The sequence below is a fragment of the Bufo gargarizans genome, chromosome 6 (assembly GCF_014858855.1).
Source record: "Bufo gargarizans isolate SCDJY-AF-19 chromosome 6, ASM1485885v1, whole genome shotgun sequence".
NCBI lineage: Eukaryota > Metazoa > Chordata > Amphibia > Anura > Bufonidae > Bufo > Bufo gargarizans.
This window is the reverse complement of record NC_058085.1, coordinates 297,187,747-297,211,372: the sequence shown is the minus strand read 5'-3', so window position 1 is coordinate 297,211,372 and position 23,626 is coordinate 297,187,747. Positions and strand designations below refer to the sequence as shown.

General features: G+C 46.9%; 1 protein-coding gene across 1 annotated transcript in view; it reads right to left on the bottom strand.

Moving 5' to 3' along the window:
• Nucleotides 1–19,665, bottom strand: part of SLC16A9 (solute carrier family 16 member 9) — a 121,864-nt gene extending 102,199 nt beyond the window's left edge. Inside the window, exon 1 of the mRNA XM_044300053.1 lies at nucleotides 19,647–19,665. The gene's annotated coding sequence lies outside the window, so the exon portion shown is untranslated. The remainder of the gene's footprint in view (nucleotides 1–19,646) is intronic.
• Between the last annotated feature and the right edge of the window lie 3,961 nt (nucleotides 19,666–23,626).

Sequence of the window (23,626 nt, the reverse complement as noted above, 5' to 3'; positions counted from 1 at the left end):
TGCCCGTGCCATCAGGGAAAAAAAAATTAATTGATGGAATAACCTGGTCATTCAGTATGTTCAGGTAGTCAGCTAACCTTATTCTTGGAGCACATACTGTTGCTGAACCTAGACTTGACCAACTGCGGCAACCCCAGTTCATAGCACTGCCCCCACAGGCTTGTACAGTAGGCACTAGGCATGATGGGTGCATCACTTTATCTGCCTCTCTTCTTACCGTGATGCGCCCATCACTCTGGAACAAGGTAAATCTGGACTCATCAGACCACACGACCTTCTTCCATTGATCCAGAATCCAATCTTTATGCTACCTAGCAAATTGAAGTCTTTTTTTTCTGGTTTGCCTCACTGATTAGTGGTTTTCTTACGGCTACACAGCTGTTCAGTCCCAATCCCTTGATTTCCCTTTGTATTGTGTGTGTGGAAATGCTCTAACTTTCAATATTAAACATAGCCCTGAGTTCTACTGTTGTTTTTCTACGATTTGATTTCACCAAACGTTTAAGTAATCGCCGATCATTCAGGATTTTTTTCCCGCCACATTTCTTCCTCGAATACAATGGGTCCCCGCTACCCTTCCAGTTTTTAATAATGCGTTAGACAGTTCTTAACTAGGGATGAGCGAACCCGAACTGTATAGTTCGGGTTCGTACCGAATTTTGGGGTGTCCGTGACACGGACCCGAACCCGGACATTTTCGTAAAAGTCCAGGTTCGGGTTCGGTGTTCGTCGCTTTCTTGGCGCTTTTGTGACGCTTTCTTGCCGCTTTTTGAAAGGCTGCAAAGCAGCCAATCAACAAGCGTCATACTACTTGCCCCAAGAGGCCGTCACAGCCATGCCTACTATTGGCATGGCTGTGATTGGCCAGAGCACCATGTGACACAGCCTCTATTTAAGCTGGAGTCACATAGCGCCGCCCGTCACTCTGCTCTGATTAGCGTAGGGAGAGGTTGCGGCTGCGACAGTAGGGCGAGATTAGGCAGATTAACTCCTCCAAAGGACTTGATTAATCGATCGATCTGCAGCTGTGCATCATTGAGCTGCTGAAATTCAATTGCTCACTGTTTTTAGGCTGCCCAGACCGTTTGTCAGTCACTTTTTTCTGGGGTGATCGGCGGCCATTTTGTGTCTTGTGGTACGCCAGCACAAGCTGCGACCAAGTGCATTTAACCCTCAATGGTGTGGTTCTTTTTTGGCTAAAGCCTACATCAGGGTGAAGCTGTCACACCAAGTGCATTTAACCAGCAATAGTCTGTTTATTTTTTGGCCATATACTACATCAGGGGCAAGCTGCGCCTGTCACCAAGTGCATTTAACCCTCAATGGTGTGGTTGTTTTTTGGCTAAAGCCTACATCAGGGTGAAGCTGTCACACCAAGTGCATTTAACCAGCAATAGTCTGTTTATTTTTTGGCCATATACTACATCAGGGGCAAGCTGCGCCCTGTCACCAAGTGCATTTAACCCTCAATGGTGTGGTTGTTTTTTGGCTAAAGCCTACATCAGGGTGAAGCTGTCACACCAAGTGCATTTAACCAGCAATAGTCTGTTTATTTTTTGGCCATATACTACATCAGGGGCAAGCTGCGCCTGTCACCAAGTGCATTTAACCCTCAATGGTGTGGTTGTTTTTTGGCTAAAGCCTACATCAGGGTGAAGCTGTCACACCAAGTGCATTTAACCAGCAATAGTCTGTTTATTTTTTGGCCATATACTACATCAGGGGCAAGCTGCGCCCGTCACCAAGTGCATTTAACCCTCAGTAGTGTGGTTGGTCAAGCTGTCACACCAAGTGCATTTAACCAGCAATAGTCTGTTTATTTTTTGGCCATATACTACATCAGGGGCAAGCTGCACCTGTCACCAAGTGCATTTAACCCTCAATGGTGTGGTTGTTTTTTGGCTAAAGCCTACATCAGGGTGAAGCTGTCACACCAAGTGCATTTAACCAGCAATAGTCTGTTTATTTTTTGGCCATATACTACATCAGGGGCAAGCTGCGCCTGTCACCAAGTGCATTTAACCCTCAGTAGTGTGGTTGGTCAAGCTGTCACACCAAGTGCATTTAACCAGCAATAGTCTGTTCATTTTTTGGCCATATACTACATCAGGGGCAAGCTGCGCCTGTCACCAAGTGCATTTAACCCTCAGTAGTGTGGTTGGTCAAGCTGTCACACCAAGTGCATTTAACCAGCAATAGTGTGGTTATTTTTTGGCCATATCCCAGTCTAATTCTGTCAGTAAATCCATACCGGTCACCCAGCGCCTAAATACTAGGCCTCAAATTTATATCCCGCTAAATCTGTCGTTACCGCTGTACTGTACTGGCTGGGCAAGTTATTTAGTGTCCGTCAAAGCACATTTTTTGTTCTGGGTTGAAATACAATTCCCAATTTAGCAATTTCCTAATTTAGTGGTTTCTGCTGTATCAGAGCTATTTGAAATCTATCCCTAAAAGGGTATATAATATTCAAGGTGCACATAGGGTCATTCAGAATAACTTCACACACACGCTACTGTGCATTTCCAAGTCTAATTCTGTCAGTAAATCCATACCGGTCACCCAGCGCCTAAATACTAGGCCTCAAATTTATATCCCGCTAAATCTGTCGTTACCGCTGTCCTGTTGTGGCTGGGCAAGTTATTTAGTGTCCGTCAAAGCACATTTTTTGTTCTGGGTTGAAAAACAATTCCCAATTTAGCAATTTCATAATTTAGTGGTTTCTGCTATATCAGAGCTATTTGAAATCTATCCCTAAAAGGGTATATAATATTCAAGGTGCACATAGGGTCATTCAGAATAACTTCACACACACGCTACTGTGCATTTCCAGGTCTAATTCTGTCAGTAAATCCATACCTGTCACCCAGCGCCTAAATACTAGGCCTCAAATTTATATCCCGCTAAATCTGTCTTTACCGCTGTACTGTTCTGGCTGGGCAAGTTATTTAGTGTCCGTCAAAGCACATTTTTTGTTCTAGGTTGAAAAACAATTCCCAATTTAGCAATTTCATAATTTAGTGGTTTCTGCTGTATCAGAGCTATTTGAAATCTATCCCTAAAAGGGTATATAATATTCAAGGTGCACATAGGGTCATTCAGAATAACTTCACACACACGCTACTGTGCATTTCCAAGTCTAATTCTGTCAGTAAATCCATACCGGTCACCCAGCGCCTAAATACTAGGCCTCAAATTTATATCCCGCTAAATCTGTCATTACCGCTGTACTGTTCTGGCTGGGCAAGTTATTTAGTGTCCGTCAAAGCACATTTTTTGTTCTGGGTTGAAAAACAATTCCCAATTTAGCAATTTCATAATTTAGTGGTTTCTGCTATATCAGAGCTATTTGAAATCTATCCCTAAAAGGGTATATAATATTCAAGGTGCACATAGGGTCATTCAGAATAACTTCACACACATGCTACTGTGCATTTCAAAGTCTAATTCTGTCAGTAAATCTATACCGGTCACCCAGCGCCTAAATACTAGGCCTCAAATTTATATTCAGCTGAATTTGAATACAATACATTGGGCCAAATAATATTTTTGTTGTTGTGGTGAACGATAACAATGAGGAAAACATCTAGTAAGGGACGCGGACGTGGACATGGTCGTGGTGGTGTTAGTGGACCCTCTGGTGCTGGGAGAGGACGTGGCCGTTCTGCCACATCCACACGTCCTAGTGTACCAACTACCTCAGGTCCCAGTAGCCGCCAGAATTTACAGCGATATATGGTGGGGCCCAATGCCGTTCTAAGGATGGTAAGGCCTGAGCAGGTACAGGCATTAGTCAATTGGGTGGCCGACAGTGGATCCAGCACGTTCACATTATCTCCCACCCAGTCTTCTGCAGAAAGCGCACAGATGGCGCCTGAAAACCAACCCCATCAGTCTGTCACATCACCCCCATGCATACCAGGGAAACTGTCTCAGCCTCAAGTTATGCAGCAGTCTCTTATGCTGTTTGAAGACTCCGCTGGCAGGGTTTCCCAAGGGCATCCACCTAGCCCTTCCCCAGCGGTGAAAGACATAGAATGCACTGACGCACAACCACTTATGTTTCCTGATGATGAGGACATGGGAATACCACCTCAGCATGTCTCTGATGATGACGAAACACAGGTGCCAACTGCTGCGTCTTTCTGCAGTGTGCAGACTGAACAGGAGGTCAGGGATCAAGACTGGGTGGAAGACGATGCAGGGGACAATGAGGTCCTAGACCCCACATGGAATGAAGGTCGTGCCACTGACTTTCACAGTTCGGAGGAAGAGGCAGTGGTGTGAGACCGAGCCAACAGCGTAGCAAAAGAGGGAGCAGTGGGCAAAAGCAGAACACCCGCCGCCAAGAGACTCCGCCTGCTACTGACCGCCGCCATCTGGGACCGAGCACCCCAAAGGCAGCTTCAAGGAGTTCCCTGGCATGGCACTTCTTCAAACAATGTGCTGACGACAAGACCCGAGTGGTTTGCACGCTGTGCCATCAGTGCCTGAAGCGAGGCATTAACGTTCTGAACCTGAGCACAACCTGCATGACCAGGCACCTGCATGCAAAGCATGAACTGCAGTGGAGTAAACACCTTAAAACCAAGGAAGTCACTCAGGCTCCCCCTGCTACCTCTTCTGCTGCTGCCGCCTCGGCCTATTCTGCTGCTGCCGCCTCGGCCTCTTCCTCCGCCTCTGGAGGAACGTTGGCACCTGCCGCCCAGCAAACAGGGGCTGTACCACCAACACCACCACCACCTCCGTCACCAAGCATCTCAACCATGTCACACGGCAGCGTTCAGCTCTCCATCTCACAAACATTTGATAGAAAGCGTAAATTCCCACCTAGCCACCCTCGATCCCTGGCCCTGAATGCCAGCATTTCTAAACTACTGGCCTATGAAATGCTGTCATTTAGGCTGGTGGACACAGACAGCTTCAAACAGCTCATGTCGCTTGCTGTCCCACAGTATGTTGTTCCCAGCCGGCACTACTTCTCCAAGAGAGCCGTGCCTTCCCTGCACAACCAAGTATCCGATAAAATCAAGTGTGCACTGCGCAACGCCATCTGTGGCAAGGTCCACCTAACCACAGATACGTGGACCAGTAAGCACGGCCAGGGACGCTATATCTCCCTAACTGCACACTGGGTAAATGTAGTGGCAGCTGGGCCCCAGGCGGAGAGCTGTTTGGCGCACGTCCTTCCGCCGCCAAGGATCGCAGGGCAACATTCTTTGCCTCCTGTTGCCACCTCGTCCTACTCGACTTCCTCCTCCTCTTCTTCCACCTGCTCATCTAGTCAGCCACACACCTTCACCACCAACTTCAGCACAGCCCGGGGTAAACGTCAGCAGGCCATTCTGAAACTCATATGTTTGGGGGACAGGCCCCACACCTCACAGGAGTTGTGGCAGGGTATAGAACAACAGACCGACGAGTGGTTGCTGCCGGTGAGCCTCAAGCCCGGCCTGGTGGTGTGTGATAATGGGCGAAATCTCGTTGCAGCTCTGGGACTAGCCAATTTGACGCACATCCCTTGCTTGGCGCATGTGCTGAATTTGGTGGTGCAGAAGTTCATTCACAACTACCCCGACATGTCAGAGCTGCTGCATAAAGTGCGGGCCGTCTGTTCGCGCTTCCGGCGTTCACATCCTGCTGCTGCTCGCCTGTCTGCGCTACAGCGTAACTTCGGCCTTCCCGCTCACCGCCTCATATGCGACGTGCCCACCAGGTGGAACTCCACCTTGCACATGCTGGACAGACTGTGCGAGCAGCAGCAGGCCATAGTGGAGTTTCAGCTGCAGCACGCACGGGTCAGTCGCACTACAGAACAGCACCACTTCACCACCAATGACTGGGCCTCCATGCGAGACCTGTGTGCGCTGTTTCGAGTACTCCACCAACATGGCCAGTGGCGATGACGCCGTTATCAGCGTTACAAGACCACTTCTATGTCTCCTTGAGAAAACACTTAGGGCGATGATGGAAGAGGAGGTGGCCCAGGAGGAGGAGGAAGAGGGGTCATTTTTAGCACTTTCAGGCCAGTATCTTCGAAGTGACTCAGAGGGAGGTTTTTGGCAACAGCAGAGGCCAGGTAAAAATGTGGCCAGCCAGGGCCCACTACTGGAGGACGAGGAGGACGAGGATGAGGAGGAGGTGGAGGAGGATGAGGATGAAGCATGGTCACAGCGGGGTGGCACCCAACGCAGCTCGGGTCCATCACTGGTGCGTGGCTGGGGGGAAAGGCAGGACGATGACGATACGCCTCCCACAGAGGACAGCTTGTCCTTACCCCTGGGCAGCCTGGCACACATGAGCGACTACATGCTGCAGTGCCTGCGCAATGACAGCAGAGTTGCCCACATTTTAACGTGTGCGGACTACTGGGTTGCCACCCTATTGGATCCACGCTACAAAGACAATGTGCCCACCTTACTTCCTGCACTGGAGCGTGATAGGAAGATGCGCGAGTACAAGCGCACGTTGGTAGACGCGCTACTGAGAGAATTCCCAAATGTCACAGGGGAACAAGTGGAAGCCCAAGGCCAAGGCAGAGAAGGAGCAAGAGGTCGCCAAGGCAGCTGTGTCACGGCCAGCTCCTCTGAGGGCAGGGTTAGCATGGCAGAGATGTGGAAAAGTTTTGTCAACACGCCACAGCTAACTGCACCACCACCTGATACGCAACGTGTTAGCAGGAGGCAACATTTCACTAACATGGTGGAACAGTACGTGTGCACACCCCTCCACGTACTGACTGATGGTTCGGCCCCATTCAACTACTGGGTCTCTAAATTGTCCACGTGGCCAGAGCTAGCCTTTTATGCCTTGGAGGTGCTGGCCTGCCCGGCGGCCAGCGTTTTGTCTGAACGTGTATTCAGCACGGCAGGGGGTGTCATTACAGACAAACGCAGCCGCCTGTCTACAGCCAATGTGGACAAGCTGACGTTCATAAAAATGAACCAGGAATGGATCCCACAGGACCTGTCCGTCCCTTGTCCAGATTAGACATTAACTACCTCCCCTTAACCATATATTATTGTACTCCAGGGCACTTCCTCATTCAATCCTATTTTTATTTTCATTTTACCATTATATTGCGAGGCTACCCAAATTTGAATGAACCTCTCCTCTGTCTGGGTGCCGGGGCCTAAATATATGCCAATGGACTGTTCCAATGTTGGGTGACGTGAAGCCTGATTCTCTGCTATGACATGCAGACTAATTCTCTGCTGACATGAAGCCAGATCCTCTGTTACGGGACCTCTCTCCTCTGCCTGGGTGCCGGGGCCTAAATATCTGAGAATGGACTGTTCCAGTGGTGGGTGACGTGAAGCCAGATTCTCTGCTATGGGACCTCTCTCCAATTGATTTTGGTTAATTTTTATTTATTTAATTTTTATTTTAATTCATTTCCCTATCCACATTTGTTTGCAGGGGATTTACCTACATGTTGCTGCCTTTTGCAGCCCTCTAGCCCTTTCCTGGGCTGTTTTACAGCCTTTTTAGTACCGAAAAGTTCGGGTCCCCATTGACTTCAATGGGGTTCGGGTTCGGGACGAAGTTCGGATCGGGTTCGGATCCCGAACCCGAACATTTCCGGGAAGTTCGGCCGAACTTCTCGAACCCGAACATCCAGGTGTTCGCTCAACTCTATTCTTAACCCAATTTTAGTTGTTTCTGCAATCTCCTTAGAGGTTTTCTCTGCTTGATGCATGCCAATGATTTGACCCTTCTCAAACAGACTAACATCTTTTCCACGACCACGAGATGTGTCTTTCGACATGGTTGTTTAAGAAATGAGGAGCAACTCATTGCACCAGTTGGGGTTAAATAACTTGTTGCCAGCTGAAAGATAATCGCCCATGCAGTAATTATCCAATAGAAGGCTCATAACTATTTGCTTAGTTAAATCCAGGTGGTGACTTTTTTTTGGACAGGCAGTGTAAATTAGAAGGACAAACAGGCTCACCCTGCACAAAAGCGCCAGGTTACTGGTTCCTCCTATGCACATAGTACAGTGTGTTCAGTAGGTTTGGATATAGTAATGCTGCGTGGCCAGGATCATCACGTCAGCACATTGTGACTGCGTATGGGTCTTGTCTCAGAGATGTTTTCCTTCGTAATGTCCCAGTTTCTGAACCTTGCCCTTGTAGAATTTTCAAAGCAGTAAGTCATGGAAAATAAAGCAAAAACACATAACAAACATACTCAGAGAAATGTGAATCCAAAAGATCTGAAGTGACTGTGATCAGGAAGTGTTTACACAGGGGTTAAATAAAGTACAATAATGTAATTGTATGCACGTAAGGAGGTCAGACTTACAAAAGGGATCTTTTTGGCTCTGAGTGGTATGCCTGGCCCCCTCTCTAGGATTTCGGAACGAATCAGGCTGTTGTAGCTATCTTTATTGTCTTATGTGGGTTAACGGATACAAATCTGGCTTGTTACCCATAATTCTACGTTCAAGTGCTGACGTGAAACTATAAACCTACCTTTATAATAGAAAATATGACCCCGCCATATAATATGAAAATAAAAAAAATCTTCATTAGTCAACAAAAGTATATTCAAAACCAACTAAAATGCACATATCAATGGACAGATAAATACTAGACATGTGCAAATCAGTTATGAGTTTCCAAAAGTTTCGTCCGGCAGACAAACCCGAAGCAATTCAGGTTCACTTCGGATGATTCCAGTAAAACAGCACACAGCCATTTTACTGTGCATGTTGGCAGGAAAAAGCATGAGGAAGAAGGATGCTCACATGACCCAAAGAGGAAGATAGGGGAGCTTGGGACAGCCTGGATGAGCCAATCAGTGCTGAAGCAGGCAGGGATGTGCCCTTGCAGAACAGCAGAACAAGCAGAATATCATTCTGTGTTGGGCTGTAAATGAGGGTGGATTGGTGTAGCACTGTTACTAACAGAAATAGATCTTGGGGACAGCGTGCAGTCAAGCTTCTTTTCTAGTGTGAGAGACATTGAGGGGACAGGCTAGAAAGCATTCAGCCAGGGAGTGAGAAGTGAGCAGCTGAGGCTGAGTGTGCCTGGCAATGTCTTCTAGTTGCCATTACTGCCTTATGACACAGCTGCAGCTGCTGCAGAATCTCAAAAGCAGCTACCTGCAAGAACATTTCTTTTTAACAGAAAAAGAAGTGTGCATCATGTGTCTTACAATACAGAGGGTAGCTTTTTAAATCTAGTGAAATACTAGTCTGAAATCTGTGTCAAGATTAGGGAGGAGTGAATCAACTTCGGATTAAACATCTGAAGTCGATTCGCATAAAACTTTGTTTCAATACTGTACGGAGCAAGCGCTCAGTACAGTATTATAATGTATTGACTCCGATGAGCTGAAGTTATTACTTTGTGAAGTCTCGCGATACTTCGCATAATAACTTCAGAAATTGATTTATACTGTAAAAAGAAACATTTCCCGAACTCCAGTTCGGTTCCAAGGCACCACTGTATCTTACAATACAGAGGGTAGCGTTTTAAATCTCTGAGTGAAAATGTGAAATACTAGTCTGAAATCTTTGTCAAGGCATCTCCAGACAGTTCAATTTATTTATTTGGTGTTTTTGGAAAATTGTAATATACATATATCTTACAATACAGAGTCGTAGTAGTCAACATGTCGCAGATTTACTCCGGCCGCCTCTCGGCATGTTTGCCGTGCTGCCGCCGGAACTCCGGCCCACCCCCATTATAGTCAATGGGGCCGGAGCGGTAGTCCGGGGGCACACGTGCACTAGCGGCAGAACGGATCCAACAGGCTGTTTACCCACCGTAAAAGCCTGCCGGAGTTCCTTGCCACTAGTGTGAAACTAGCCTTAGTGTTTTAAATCTCTGAGTGAAATACTAGTCTGAAATCTGTGTCAAAACATCTCCTGACAGTTCAATTTTTTATTTATTTATTTGGGGTTTGGAAAACTCACAATATAGATGTTTCTTACAATACAGAGGGTAGTGTTTTAAATCTCTGAGTGAAAATGTGAAATACTAGTCTGAAATCTGTGTCAAGTCATCTCCAGACAGTACGTGTGTCTTACAATACAGAGCTTAGTGTTTTAAATCTCTGAGTGAAATACTAGCTCAAAATCTGTGTCAGGACATCTCCAGACAGTTAAATTTTTTGAGGGGTTTTAGAAAATAGCAATATATACAGTACAGACCAAAAGTTTGGACACACCTTCTCATTCAAAGAGTTTTCTTTATTTTCATGAAGGCATCAAAATTATGAATTAACACATGTGGAATTATATACATAACAAAAAAGTGTGAAACAACTGAAAATATGTAATGTTCTAGGTTCTTCAAAGTAGCCACCTTTTGCTTTGATTACTGCTTTGCACACTCTTGGCATTCTCTTGATGAGCTTCAAGAGCGAGTCACCTGAAATGGTCTTCCAACAGTCTTGAAGGAGTTCCCATAGATGCTTAGCACTTGTTGGCCCTTTTGCCTTCACTCTGCGGTCCAGCTCACCCCAAACCATCTCGATTGGGTTCAGGTCCGGTGACTGTGGAGGCCAGGTCACCTGGCGCGGCACCCCATCACTCTCCTTCATGATCAAATAGCCCTTACACAGCCTGGAGGTGTGTTTGGGGTCATTGTCCTGTTGAAAAAATAAATGATGCTGTGGTAGCCATGCTGGTTTAGTATGCCTTTAATTTTGAATAAATCCCCAACAGTGTCACCAGCAAAGCACCCCCACACCATAACACCTACTCCTCCATGCTTCACGGTGGGAACCAGGCATGTAGAGTCCATCCGTTCACCTTTTCTGCATCGCACAAAGACACGGTGGTTGGAACCAAAGATCTCAAATTTGGACTCATCAGACCAAAGCACAGATTTCCACTGGTCTAATGTCCATTCCTTGTGTTCTTTAGCCCAAACAAGTCTCTTCTGCTTGTTGCCTGTCCTTAGCAGTGGTTTCCTAGCAGATATTCTACCATGAAGGCCTGATTCACACAGTCTCCTCTTAACAGTTGTTCTAGAGATGTGTCTGCTGCTAGAACTCTGTGTGGCATTGACCTGGTCTCTAATCTGAGCTGCTGTTAACCTGCGATTTCTGAGGCTGGTGACTCGGATGAACTTATCCTCCACAGCAGAGGTGACTCTTGGTCTTCCTTTCCTTGGGCGGTCTGCATGTGAGCCAGTTTCTTTGTAGCGTTTGATGGTTTTTGTGACTGCACTTGGGGACACTTTCAAAGTTTTCCCAATTTTTCGGGCTGACTGACCTTCATTTCTTAAAGTAATGATGGCCACTCGTTATTCTTTACTTAGCTGCTTTTTTCTTGCCATAATACAAATTCTAACAGTCTATTCAGTAGGACTATCAGCTGTGTATCCACCTGACTTCTCCACAATGCAACTGATGGTCCCAACCCCATTTATAAGGCAAGAAATACCACTTATTAAACCTTGACAGGGCACACCTATGAAGTGAAAGCCATTTCAGGTGACTACCTCTTGAAGCTCATCAAGAGAATGCCAAGAGTGTGCAAAGCAGTAATCAAAGCAAAAGGTGGCTACTTTGAAGAACCTAGAATATGACATATTTTCAGTTGTTTCGCACTTTTTTGTTAGATATATATAATTCCACATGTGTTAATTCATAGTTTTGATGCCTTCAGTGTGAATCTACAATTTTCATAGTCATGAAAATAAAGAAAACTCTTTGAATGAGAAGGTGTGTCCAAACTTTTGGTCTGTACTGTATATGTGTGTCCTACAATACAGAGTCTGACATTTTGAATCTCTAATGTGAAATACTAGGCCAAAATCTGTGTTGGTGCATCTCTCTTTTTTTTGGGTTGGCATAATTACAAGTAGCCATCTCATTCACTTCTATGGGACGTGTATAGGAATGAGCCGTCCTACTGAAGTAAATTGGATGGCTTCTTGTAATTCCACCTGCTCACTGGGATGTCGACGGTGGGCAGGTAAACGATAAAGGGATGGCTGCATATGCACGACGTGTGGCCTTCACTTTATTCAGCTAATCGGCAGGGGTGCCACGTGTCGGACCCTAGCCGATCTGACATTCATGTCCTATCCTGAGGAGAGGTCATTAATATTAACATACCGGAACCCCTTTAAGTTCCAGAAAACAGACTTGCAAACCATTGCATATTTTGTGTGACATTAGGCCCAAACATTTCAGGAATATGGAATGGTTCTAAACAAAAGACCCAGGGTAAGGCCTTGTCCTCCTAAAGCCAGAATGTGGGTAATAGTAGCACCAGCTATCCAGCCAGAAGTAGTAGTAGTAGTAGTGGGCCAAAGTTTTTCCTGGCTTCAGAAAGGAGCAACATTATCAATGAGGAGAAAGAGGATGAGATTGTGGATTGGATGGCTCACTCCTCCTCTCAGTTGCAGCAGGAAGACATGGAGGTGACTTCTGAGTCTGACACCATGCCGTGGAGCTAGATGTCACAGCATTTCCCCTGCTCCTCCTCCTTGCATTCTCAGAGAAGCCTTTCAGTACAGTCCTCTCTGTCTTAACTGCCCCTTCCTATTGGGGTGCCTTCCCTTTTCCTAAGAAGTGACAAGAAAACCCCACCACACCCTAAGGCAGATAGTCAAAGAGAGTCTCCCTGTTAAAGGGGTTGTCCGAGTTCAGAGCTGAACCCGGACATACCCTTATTTTCACCCCGGCAGCCCCCCTGAGCCTAGCATCGGAGCATCTCATGCTCCTATGCGCTCCCGTGCCCTGCGCTAAACCGCGCTTTTGTTTTCAATAACACACTGCCGGGCGGTAACTTCTGCCCGGCAGTGTGTTCGGTGATGTCACCAGCTCTGAGGGGCGGGCTTTAGCCCTGCCCTAGCCGTTTTACTGGCTAGGGCAGAGCTATATCCCGCCCATCAGTGCCGGTGACGTCACCGGGGTTCCTGTCAGCCCCATGGAGAGCCCCGGTACGTCACCGGAACTCCTAAAAATGCCTTTGCCCTGTGCAATTTAGCGCAGGGCAAAGGAGAGCATCGGAGCATGAACTGCTCCGATGCTCCTGTCAGGGGGGCTGCCAGGGTGAAAATGGAGGGATGTCCGGGTTCAGCTCTGAACCCAGACAACCCCTTTAATGACTTGTGTGAGAGCAGCCAGCCTTTGGACTGCCCTGAGGAGGAGGTTTAAGAGGAGAATGAGAACCCCATGTATAACTGTGTTGGTGGGGATAATAGTGGCACCCGTAGCAATGATATTGGTGGTGGGGTTAGTGACAGTGGCAGTTGAGGCAAATGCAGACCAAGGAGCTGTAACGGCGGGGAGTGGGGGAAACCCCCCACCGCGCTGTGTCAATGGGTAAAAGGGAATCAGCCAAAAGGAGTAATAAGGGAGCAGGTCACCTCCAACAACATCCCTAATCCACTCCCCGACTCCTCACCGTATGAGCGGACTCCGATGGTAGGACGACTCATACTCAGGATACCTAGGGACCCTAAGTCGCCCTGGTAATCCCTCACTAAGGAGCAGGGAAGAGACGACCTGTTCATCCCAGTAAAGGTGGAACAGGAGTCTCTATCTGAGGCCAGGCTGCAAGGAGAGGGGAACACATACAGCTTAAGAAGATGGCAGGTAAGCGAAACAAATAACACACTTACCTGCCACAGACACACTGACTGGAACCCGTGCACAAGTGCTGGTGTCTACACCAACATTAAAAGGACACAGCACACACAACAAACCACACAGGAACCCAGGACACCATAGCTGCAATAACATAAGACAGGGGAATGTCTAGTAAACATGACACCAAGCACCACCAGACATGTAACACCAAGCTAGACATCCAAACACCCTGAACATAACCTACTCCATACAAATAGGGACACGAAGGGAAGGAGACATCCGGATAACATAGAACATCTATGACCACACCCAGTCAGGGAGTTAACCCTTACAGCACCAGACAGAGGAAGGAAGCCACTTAAAGGGGAAGTGCACACACAAGCAAACTAAGCCACACGTTACCACCGGCAACAACATGCGTGGCAACTGCAATCACCCAGAAGGCCAAGACACTTCCATCGCATGCTCTAACAGCAACACGTTGCCACAGGCAACCGCAAGTGTGGCAACAGTGTCACAGCGGTCACCATAGACCGTGACAGGAGCTCACCCTGATATCTCTTGGTCTGATAAAAGTGGAAGGGAAGTGTGTGAGGACCTTGATGATGATTGTGTGCTGGACAGAACCTGGGAGCCGGATTGGGGTGCTGAGGAGGCAACATCAGAGTAAGAGGGTGGTGGCACCGGCAGCAATAAAAAGCAGAGGTGACGTACCTCCCAAAGAAGTGTCAGGGTCATATCTGCTTCGGGATCTGGTGATGCAGCAGACACTGTGGGTTCATTAGGCCAAAACATGCCAGAGCTAAGCCAAGTTTGGCTGCCTCTAGCTCTGCGCGAGTATCTTCTATCTGGCAGTTCTTGTCCACACTGCTGGAAGACAGAAGCATTCCCCTGTACAAGCTCTGCAAGAATAAAATAAGCCGTGGGCCGCCAAATACAAACAAAGGCACCACAGCTCTATTGAACCACATGAACCAGCATCATCCCATTGAGTGGGCAAACAAAGGTGGCATTTAGCTACCACAACAAGAGTTTCCTCCCTTTTCTGGTCTCCCTTGCAACAGCCAAGCCACATCCAAAGGCAGTACCGGGGGGTACTGACAACTCATGGGGCCCACCCACATATCACGCCGCCCACATCACCTACACTTGGTACAGAATTTCTTTTCACTATGTTCAAAATAAAAGTTAATTATAGTTAATGGGGCCGGAGGGCATTCTGTCTGCATCCGACAGTTCCGGATGCAATAAATTCCGGCAGGCTGTTCTCAGCTGGGACAGCCTGTCAGAATCACTAATGCATATGTGAAGGCAGCATAATACAGCACCACATACCTCTTACATCCAGTGACTTCTCCTTTGATGTAGATGTTCTCTTTCTTTATTTTCTCCATTCAGACCAGACGGCGATGATGATTTCTTTCCGCCATCTCTCATCTCTGCAGAGTTTGACAGACAGACATCTTAATTTCCTACTTTTCCTTCCACCTTCTCAACATCTCATCATGCACCCCCAATACTGAGACGCTGTGCCCCTCAAAACTATACTGTAGAAACAGATAAACCCCCTGAAAATACTAGTTACACACAGATAGTGCCCCCTTCAATAATTATTGGAACACAATGCTCTAAAAAAAATAACTGCACCCAGCAAATAGTGCCCCTGACACTAATAGTGTAACCATAATGTCCCCCAAAAATAACTGTGCTAAGCTGATACTGTGCCAGGGCGGTCCCACAGTAATAGTGCTCCCCAAAATCCCAGCAATATTAATAATTCTGTGCCAGAGTGCTCCTACAGTGCCCCCAACGGTAATTGTGTCCCAGAAGTAATAATGCTCCCATAGTCCCCCAGCTGTAATAGAGCCCCCTTATAATGTGCGCCAGTACAAAAAATGCCCTGTTGTGTGACAGTAAAATAAATAAAACCTCCTCAGTGCCCCCAGTAGAGCCAATGTCCCCAGAGTGCCCTCATGTGATCTAAAGACCTGTGGCGTACTGTGCGCCACTACAAAAAGCACTTAGTGCCCCCAGTTGAGCTAAGGTGCCCATAGTGCCCCTATAATTTGTGCCAGTATAAAGTGCCCCTATAGACTACCCCACATAGATGCCCCTATAATGCTTTTCTCCCCCCTTCCCCATAGTGGCACCAAAATGGGTGCCAGTATTACAGGCCTCTATAGAATTCCCCCATAGTACTCTTCTCCCCCACTTCTCTGTAGTGCCCCCATAATGCATGCCAGCATATAGGGCCTCCAGTAGATGCCCCCATAGTGCTCCTTTCCCCCACACTAATGTGTGCCAATATATAGGGCCCCCAGTAGTGTCCCCCTCATAATATTTGCCAGTATATAGGGCCCCAGTAGATGCCCCCATTGTGATCCTTTCCCCCTTTTCCATAGTGCCCCCCATAATGTGCCAGTAAATAAAACCACCAGTAGATGCCCCGATAGTGCTCCCCCCTTCTTCATAGTGCCCCCCCATAATGTGCCAGTATATAGGGCCCTCATTAGATGCCCTCATAGTGCCCCCCCCATAATGTGCCAGTATATAGGGCCCCCCAGCCCCCCAATAGATGCCCCCATAGTGCCCCCCCATACTGTACCTGTATATAGGGGCCCCCATAGTGCCCCCATAATGTGACAGTATATAGGGGCCCCCATAGTGCTCCTTCCCCACCCCTTCTTGCCATACTATACTAAAAATAATTAAAACAATAAACACTTATACTTACCTCCATGACAATCTCAGTGATGCGATGCAGGCCTCTTCCGGCCTGTGTCCTGCCCTGTACGGCTCAGGCGGCGCAATGTCGTCATCGCACCGGCCTCTGATAGGTTGCAGGCATAGTGCCTGTAGCCTATCCCCTGCCCCCCACTGTTCATCTGTATCGCCGTCCGGTGGCATATCTCCATGCCACCGCCATCAGGCCCCTTAGTGGCCGCGGGTCCACGGTCCATGACCGAGTGCCCAAATGGTCAGTCCGCCCCTGGGCAGTACGGTGTCCTTCACACCATCGTTCTCATTTTCTGCCTCTCCCGCTCAAACTCCTCCTCTGCTCCATTGGAAGCCATCAATAACAGAATGCATGGTCGAGGAACAACTCTGCGTGCCCAGCAATCCGCTGGTACGCAAACTTAATTCCCATCTGGCCAAGTTGCTGGCGGTGCAGTCAGACCGGTTCCATTTAGTCGAGTCTGCTGCAGAAAACATGCTGGTTGTCACCCATCTGACTCCAACTGGACAAGATGGTCAGCAAAAATGACTATAACATTGTGGCCGTCCTAAACCTGGGAGATAACACAAGCTCCCTGCATGGCGCATGTCATTAACCTAGTCATGCAATGCTTTTTTTTTTAAGTACAATGGCTTGTGCATTTCAGCCATTCTTACAGGGCGAGGAACACTCTTCTGGACTTGCAGTGACAGAATGGTCTATCGTTATACTGCTTAATCTACAACGTATTTATTAGCTGGAATTCAACATTGCACATGCTCGAGTGTCTGCATGAGCAGCAGAAAGCTGTGAACAATTTTGTCATACACAAGACCCCTTCAGCTGGGAGCAGGTGTTGTTTTGAGGTCAGGCAGTGGCAGCTCATTCAAGCCACCTGTTTGGTGCTGAAGACCTTCAAAGAGGTCACAATGTTTGTCAGCAAGGACAACTGCGGCATGAAACATCTGCAGCGAGCCGGTCCGCAGGGGCGACATGTGAGGCTACAGTGGGCCGATGGGGGGTAGTAGTTCATTTACTCACGGTTAGCAGAGCCTCCCTGGGTTGGCGTGCAGTGATGGGGAAGACAGCACTAAATCCTCCGGGGGGAACTCTCTATTGCAGGGAACACCAGCCAGATAGAAGTTGAGGTGCCCTTGATGGTATAGGTGATTAAGGTGCTTTGGTGGCCTAGCCCCTGTGTTCATAACGCCAGCACCATAAGGTGCAAATGTTGAGTGTAGTAGTAGAAATGATGAGGAGTTGGTTGTAATCAAACAGTTGAAGATTTACTGAATCAATTGTCTCCAGGTAGTCGGTACAGATACAGTTCATTTGTATGTCATAAGTGATGACTCAGAAATAGGTTCAGTAGTATTCCTTATATCAGGTTTAGGCCAGTTAGGGATTTCTCTAGTACTTTAGCTTTAGAGGCGAATTATATTTACTTTAAGTCCCCTTTCTATAGCACTCAGCTACTAAATATACGGTTTTCGACTTTTCTTGAGCCATCCAATAAGGGCGTTTCTCCCTCGCGGCAAGCAAACTCTCTATTTATTAAACAAAGTCCCTTTTAGGAACCCTCGGGATATTATTATTATTGATACATCATTGGTCTATTAAGACCTAGAATCCCTGTAGGGGTCCCTAACTAATGTTAAAAATTATTTCTTTATTGGTTATTTATTTAAAATTAAGTTTGAAAGAAACAAACACTCTACAGAAAAATTATCTATTAAAATTATCAGTGTCAGGTATTACATGGGATACATTCGGAGTATGTGGTTGCGTTCGCCTTTTATTCAATACAACCCCTTTGTGGGTACAGCTCCTCCCACTTATTGTTGTGGGGTAATGTTCATACTTGCAATCATCGTGCTAATACTTTATTTATGATCACATGCGGTGTAGTGGCAGAAATAGCGCTCCTGCTGGGGCTCTCTGCCGTCCAACCTCCGTGCTCAGGTTAAACATGCAGCTAATGTTGCTAATCTTGTATCTATTTGCCTCTCACGCAGGGCTGCCTCTGGGTCACTAATATCACTCTCTCTGAGCGGTCTTCCCTCTCTCTCTCTCCGCTTACATTAAACTGACTCCTCTATTATTTTCATAGAGGTCACAGTTAGCACTATGATTGTTAGTATGGCTCGCTCTACCACTCTCCTTTGTGTTCAGTGCTGCCTCTGCAGCGTACTAATGAGCCGTTTCTCCCTAACAGGCCTGACACTGTTTAAAACACATGACGCTATACCACCCCTCCCGACATGTTTCGCCACGCTCAGTGGCTTCGTCAGGGGATGTGGGGTATATGTATCCGCACGCTCATCATGACCCTCCTATATACTGTTCCAGGTCCCGCCCACCTGTCCGTGATCCCTTACAGCCAATCACAGTGGCCGCTTCCGTAAGGTCCTCAAGTCACAGCACCAAATAGTTCACTGACGCACATCCTGTGCGCTACTCTCCTCCCCCTCATGATTCATGACACTAGTTGTACACAGTCCATCACGTGGCTGAGAGGGCGGTTCCGATCTACCCAAAATAGGTGAAGTCATCACATCTCTCCACCCTCTCTTCTCTCCACATTATCTCCTCCTCCATGCTCAAGTTGTTAACCCATTCCTGCCCCTCAGTAATATCCTTCATGTATGCTATGTACCATACTAAATGTATGGAGCAATATAATTTATCAACAGATGAAGGGTACCGCTATGGGGACTCCGTGTGCACCGACTTTTGCTAATTTGTTTTTGGGGTGCTGGGAAGACACTATAGTTTTTACGGATAGTATGGCACCATTCACCAGTCACGTTTTATTTTGGGGACGATTTATCGACGATGTTCTGGTATTTTGGGAGGGGGAGGAAGACAAATTAGTCACCTTTGTGGAAAGACTAAACCACAATGACATAGGCATGCACTTTACCTTCGAAATCCACCCTAATCAAATATGTTTTCTGGATCTTTTGATCCAGAAGGACGAGGATGGGCAAATCCTAACAGAAATTTTTCGAAAACCTACCTCTACAAACAGTCTCCTGCACTGGACGAGCTGGCATCCAGTGGCATTGAGAAAAGGAATACCAACGGGGCAGTATTTGAGAGCTAGAAGGAACTGCACCACTGAAGAGACTTTTAAGAAAGAGGCTGATGAGCTCTATAATCGATTTAGGAGCAGGGGTTACCCACGTAAATGCCTTAAAAAGGCATTTAACCGTGCCAAAAGCATAAATAGGGATGAATTAATATCTCAGGATTATAAAATCATTTAGAGGAAAGAAGGAAAAGATAAAAGGATCAGGTGCATTGGGACCTATGACTGTGGTAACCAACAGGTGATGAAGATTCTAAAGAAACATTGGAGGGTACTTACCAGTGATGAACAGCTGAGAGATGTACTGCCATCATATCCCAGCGTCACGTACAGGAGAGGACCAAATTTGAGGGACAAGCTTGTCCACAGATTCCTTCCTGAAAGACAAATGACAAGCATCAGTTGGTTAAAGTCCAGTATCACTGGCTCCTTTCCCTGCGGGAGTTGTACCTTTTGTAAATACTTACCCAAAGTAAAACAATTTAAAAACCCCATGGATGGACGTACCTATGTGATCAGAGAGTTCTTCAATTGCCGAAGTAGTGGCATCATCTACATCGCCTCATGCAATTGTCCCAAATTATATGTGGGCAAAACCACTCAGGAACTGAGGCGCAGAATATCTGGTCACATTAGTACCATCAATACGGGCAAAGATACGTCACTTTATAGACATATAACGTATGTACATGGTGGGAATTTGGAGGTCCTAAAGTTTTGGGGACTGGAGAAAAAAACTCTAGGACCAAGGAGCGGTAATCTAGATACAAAACTTCTGCAGGAGGAGGCCAGATGGATACACAGACTACAGACCATGAGTCCGGGTGGCCTAAATGAGGGGTTCTCATATACGCCTTTATCTGACATAGCACAATAAAAGCATAAAAATATTAATATAAAATAAAAACAATTTTTGTTACTAAATATTGAAACAACATACCAGGAGAAATATCATCTTAGACCCTAGCTGAATTAAGGAATCACCGCTGCTTAATTATTAGAACGTCACCTTATCCACATTAAATGAGACAGCCATAGTATTACATCTATGGACAGAGATTAACTGGAGCACCAGGCTTTTCTGGATAAGTATAAAGTATGGTGGATGGTTGACGCTCAGGCAGCCCTGATATAGTTCCAAGTTAGATGACCTGCCCCCGTAGACACACACCATAATATACCCCCATGGAAGAAAACAAAATATAGTGGTCATATTACACTTTTATAAAAATGACAATGGACCATCGATAGAGGTCTTAAGACCGTTCCCCATGCCCTGAATAACTCTAATTGCCCCACTTTTTGACACACATCCCAATTTACAGACAAATAATGTTTTATATTGCTCCATACATTTAGTATGGTACATAGCATACATGAAGGATATTACTGAGGGGCAGGAATGGGTTAACAACTTGAGCATGGAGGAGGAGATAATGTGGAGAGAAGAGAGGGTGGAGAGATGTGATGACTTCACCTATTTTGGGTAGATCGGAACCGCCCTCTCAGCCATGCGATGGACTGTGTACAACTAGTGTCATGAATCATGAGGGGGAGGAGAGTAGCGCACAGGATGTGCGTCAGTGAACTATTTGGTGCTGTGACTTGAGGACCTTACGGAAGCGGCCACTGTGATTGGCTGTAAGGGATCACGGACAGGTGGGCGGGACCTGGAACAGTATATAGGAGGGTCATGATGAGCGTGCGGATACATATACCCCACATCCCCTGACGAAGCCACTGAGCGTGGCGAAACATGTCGGGAGGGGTGGTATAGCGTCATGTGTTTTAAACAGTGTCAGGCCTGTTAGGGAGAAACGGCTCATTAGTACGCTGCAGAGGCAGCACTGAACACAAAGGAGAGTGGTAGAGCGAGCCATACTAACAATCATAGTGCTAACTGTGACCTCTATGAAAATAATAGAGGAGTCAGTTTAATGTAAGCGGAGAGAGAGAGAGGGAAGACCGCTCAGAGAGAGTGATATTAGTGACCCAGAGGCAGCCCTGCGTGAGAGGCAAATAGATACAAGATTAGCAACATTAGCTGCATGTTTAACCTGAGCACGGAGGTTGGACGGCAGAGAGCCCCAGCAGGAGCGCTATTTCTGCCACTACACCGCATGTGATCATAAATAAAGTATTAGCACGATGATTGCAAGTATGAACATTACCCCACAACAATAAGTGGGAGGAGCTGTACCCACAAAGGGGTTGTATTGAATAAAAGGCGAACGCAACGACATACTCCGAATGTATCCCATGTAATACCTGACACTGATAATTTTAATAGATAATTTTTCTGTAGAGTGTTTGTTTCTTTCAAACTTAATTTTAAATAAATAACCAATAAAGAAATAATTTTTAACATTAGTTAGGGACCCCTACAGGGATTCTAGGTCTTAATAGACCAATGATGTATCAAAAAAAGCAAACTCTCTGCAACATTATTTGCAGGATGCTCTCCTGAAGAATTCAGGTTCACTATATCCTGGAAGGCTTCTACTGAACAAGGATAATTATGGCCTTTAATCATCCAGTCGTGTCCAGGAACTTGGAAAGTTACTCTTGGTCACGTGTGCTTGTGAAGTCCATAGGCCAGACTCAGCTCTAACTTTCACTAGGTTTGCTTTATATTTAGACGTAGACTTACTGTCCAGTGCTAAGCTGCTGTAACTACCCTTAGTTTGTCCTCTCCAGAATTGATCAGGTCCCGGAGGAAAGAAATTGCAGCTACATAGTGGATAAGGCCTCTCTCCTCCATACACTTGCTTTCCTCCTCTCTACAATACACTACACTCTGAACTAACTGAATTCACTTCCTGTTAACTAACTTTATTAGCAAACCCCTGGCTATATAAATTTTGTGGAGCCAGCACCACCTAGGTGCGAATGGGTGTAATTACATTGCCAGCCTGATAAATAGGAAATAGCATACATTGCAAATACATTAGATATTTAACCGCCTCCGGACCGCCTAACGCAGAATCGCCCAGGCAGAGTCACGCATATATGCGTCATCTCGCGAGACGCGAGACTTCCTGTGAACGCGCACACACAGGATCGGAAGGTAAGAGAGTGGATCTACAGCCTGCCAGCGGCAATCATTCGCTGGCAGGCTGTAGATGCAATTTTTTTAACCCCTAACAGGTATATTAGACGCTGTTTTGATAACAGCGTCTAATATACTAATATACCTGCTACCTGGTCCTCTGGTGGTCCTTTTTGCTTGGATCGACCACCAGAGGACACAGGCAGCTCAGTAAAGTAGCACCAAGCACCACACTACACTACACCCCCCCCGTCACTTATTAACCCCTGATCCCCCTATATAGACTCCCTGATCACCCCCCTGTCATTGATCACCCCCCCTGTCAGGCTCCATTCAGATGTCCGTATGTGTTTTACGGATCCATGGATCGGATCCGCAAAACACATACGGACGTCTGAATGGAGCCTTACAGGGGGGTGATCAGAGAGTCTATATGGGATGATCACCCCCCTATAAGGCTCCATTCAGACGTCCGTATGTGTTTTACGGATCCACGCATCCATGGATCGGATCCGCAAAACACATACGGACGTCTGAATGGAGCCTTACAGGGGGGTGATCAATGACAGGGGGGTGATCACCCCATATACACTCCCTGATCACTCCCCTGTAATTGATCACCCCCCTGTGAGGCTCCATTCAGACGTCCGTATGTGTTTTACGGATCCACGCATCCATGGAACAGATCCGCAAAACACATACGGACGTCTGAATGGAGCCTTACAGGGGGGTGATCAGAGAGTCTATATGGGATGATCACCCCCCTATAAGGCTCCATTCAGACGTCCGTATGTGTTTTACGGATCCACGCATCCATGGATCGGATCCGCAAAACACATACGGACGTCTGAATGGAGCCTTACAGGGGGGTGATCAATGACAGGGGGGTGATCACCCCATATACACTCCCTGATCACTCCCCTGTAATTGATCACCCCCCTGTGAGGCTCCATTCAGACGTCCGTATGTGTTTTACGGATCCACGCATCCATGGAACAGATCCGCAAAACACATACGGACGTCTGAATGGAGCCTTACAGGGGGGTGATCAGAGAGTCTATATGGGATGATCACCCCCCTATAAGGCTCCATTCAGACGTCCGTATGTGTTTTACGGATCCACGCACCCATGGATCGGATTCGCAAAACACATACGGACGTCTGAATGGAGCCTTACAGGGGGGTGATCAATGACAGGGGGGTGATCACC